Below are 3,257 nucleotides of genomic sequence, written 5' to 3'. Positions count from 1 at the left end.
GGAGATCCAATACTTGTTCCTAGGAGTGAAGAGGTGAGTTAAGGTGCGTTGGTTGGTCGGTCGGTCAGGTAGAGTGGACATCCAATACCTGGTTCTTGGGGAGTGAAGATGGTGGAGTTGAGTCGTATGCTTGTGTTTCTGATTTTGGTGCAGCCTAGTGGCTGAGTCGTGTGAACTCTCTGTTGGTTGGGTCGATGACTTGTCGATTTTGAGGTGTAAGAACCCTTCACTCGGTCTGGCCTGAATGTGTAGCTTCATGAACCGGGCAAGGCCGACGAGGTGTGGATCCACGAATCAAGCAAGGCCGATCTAGAGATTAAACTATGGATCGGCAGGGTCGATTCGAAGGTGTAAATTCGTGGATTGAGCAGGGCCGATCCGAAGATATAAATTCTTGGATCGAGTAGGGGTCGATCTGAAGTGTGTAAATCCGTGGGTCGAGCAGGGTCGACCCGAAGGTTAAAAAATCCGTAAATCGAGCAGGGTCGATCTGAAGTGCAAATCCGGATCGGCAGGGTCGATCTAAAGGTGTAAATCTGTTGGATCGAGTAGGGTCGATCCAAAGGTGTAACAAACATTTGATAGAGCAGGGTCATCTGAAGGCAATCCGTGGATCGAGCAGGGCCAATCTGAAGGTGTATTACGTGGATCGAGCAAGGTCGATCCGAAGATGCAATCCGTGGATCGAGCAAGGTTGATCCGAAGGTGTAATCAACATTTGATCGAGCAAGGTCGATCTGAAGATGTAAATCCGTGGTCCGAGCAGGTCGATCCAAGGTGTATTACGTGGATCGAGTAGGGTCATCTGAAGATGCAAATCCGTGGATCAGCAGGGCCGATCTGAAGGTGTAATTATGTGGATTGAGTGGGTCGATCCAAATATGCAATCCGTGGAGAGCAAGGTCGATCGAAGGTGTAATAACATTTGATCAAGCAGGGTCGATCTGAGATATTAAATCCGTGGATCGACAGGGTCATCCGAAGGTGTGATTACTGGCGATAGGGGTCGATTTGAAGATGCAAATCCGTGTATCGAGCAGGTCGTCTGAAGGTGTAAATTCGTTGATCGGCAGGATCGATCCGAAGGTCTGTGGATCGAGCAGGGTTGAAAGTCTGGAAGAAATTGCGACGGGCCAAAATCCTTGGACATCGAGTAGGCCGATCCGAAGGTGTAATTACGTGGATCGAGCAGGGTCAATCTGAAGATGCAATACGTGGATCGAGCAAAGGTTGATCCGAAGGTGTAATAAACTTTGATCGAGCAGGGTCGATCTGAAGATGTAAATCCGTGGATCGAGCAGGGTCGATCAAGGTGTAATTACATGATTGAGTAGGGTTGATCTGAAGATGCAAATCTGTGGATCGAGCGGGGCTGATCCGAGGTGTAATTACATGTCGAGTAGGGTCGATCCAAGATGCAAATCCATGATCGAGCAGGGCTGATCCAAAGTGTGAAAGCTCATGAATCGGGCAGCTGATTCGAAGGTGTCAATTGCTGAATTGTAACGCCCCACTTGAGGTACGTCTTAAGATTTACTGTATTACTTAACATTCATGATCAGTTTCAATTAGTTTGTAGTTGTATTGGTTAAGTGTTTGCCTTGGTTTTGGTTGAGATTTGGTGAATTTTGGAAATCCAATCTTCGCCGGGCGAAGGAAATCTCACCGCAGCGATGAGGGCTACACCCACGGGTAGGTTCTGCCATGTTTTCGCCGGGGCGACGGAATGTTCTTTGCCCGCGGCGAAGAGCCTAAAAAAAAAAATTTCTTGAGTTTTCTAGAGAATTCTTCCTTTGGGGCATAATGACCTTTCTACCCCCAATTAGTAGGAAAAGTGAGGAGTAAAATAAAAAGAAATTTAGTAGAAAGGGTTGGTGATAAGGTGGTATTTGTAAAGAATCAAAGGATATAGATGGAATTTACAAGGAAGAGCAAGGGCAAAATGGGAAATGAGGTATAATATGATCTAAAAAGGATTAAGTGTAGAGAAAACCTTCATTTCCACCGCCATATCCATTCTCTAACTTCTCTCAATTCTCCATCCAATCTTCCAAGATTTCTAAGGAGCTTTTGGTAGATTTTTTTAGTAAAGATTTCATCTAAAGCATCCTAAGTAAGGATTTTGCTTTAGATATAGCTTTGCTTGTATTTGTATCTTGAAGCCTCATGGTTTTTGGGTTAAAGGTGTGAGGAAGAGACAAGGTACTAAGGAGAAGTATTGTGAACCTCTCCATTAAAGGTAAGTAAATCCAAACTAAATTGAGATTTAAGAATTTATTTGAGTAGAAATTGTATATGTTTGTATTATGCTTGCTGAGAATTGAATGTTATAGTATGTATATATGTTGATATGAATCTAATTGAGTTATAGAAGTGTTGTGATTGTATGATGATGAGTTGAGTTGATTGAAGTTGGGGGGAGTTATGAGCAAACCTTATGGGATGTGTTTTGCCTTGACAGGAAATTAGAGTGTATGAGAGAGTTTTCCTCGCATTTTGGATTATTAAAGAGAAGTAGAATTATAGATAGTGAGCTTTGGTATCACATGAGTTATTTGAGGAAATGCCTAAGTAAATCTGCCCTATCATAGCCGTGACTTTCTAAGTGCATTTTGGGTATTTTACGATTGAACTGGGCTGAGACCAAACATAAAATTGTAGCCCTGTTTATAAGCTTTAAAACGAGACCAAAACCGTTGTGATCCGATGTGTATAACGCAAGTTATGCCCTTTTTAGTGTAACCACGCAGAATGACTGTCTTTGATGTACCATTGCATTTGTACTTTGCATAAGTGCATTAGTGAGCATGAGCCGTTCATACGCATTATTTTGCACTTAAGAAGTAGCTGAGAAATAGTAGAGAATTTGAGTATAACTACTTTAAAGTAAAGAGAAGAAAGAGAGAATGAGCACTAAGAACAAAGAGAAAGTAGTCCTAAACAAAGAGAATAGAGTAGGTTGTGGGATGGGAACCCGTGAGTTATGGTAGAGTATTCCGGCATGTACGCCGCATTGAGAGAGCAGCATGAGTATGAGAAAGAGAAGTGTGTAGCCCGTGAGAGTGCATGCGGATGAGGCTATACCCGAGTACCCGAGAGAGAGTTATATACTCATATGGCCAAGGGTTCCGAATCCATGCATAACCGGTCCGATGGCTAGAATGAGTAGAAGTCACGTAGATGGGAGTGAGTCTCGGCCGTGCCTCCAGTAATGAGGTCGTGCTACTAAAGAGAGTTAGTAGAAAGAGTTATTAGAG

Source organism: Pistacia vera, unplaced genomic scaffold (genome assembly GCF_008641045.1).
Source record: "Pistacia vera cultivar Batoury unplaced genomic scaffold, PisVer_v2 Contig598, whole genome shotgun sequence".
Classification (NCBI taxonomy): Eukaryota; Viridiplantae; Streptophyta; class Magnoliopsida; order Sapindales; family Anacardiaceae; genus Pistacia; species Pistacia vera.
This window is presented reverse-complemented; position numbering follows the sequence as displayed.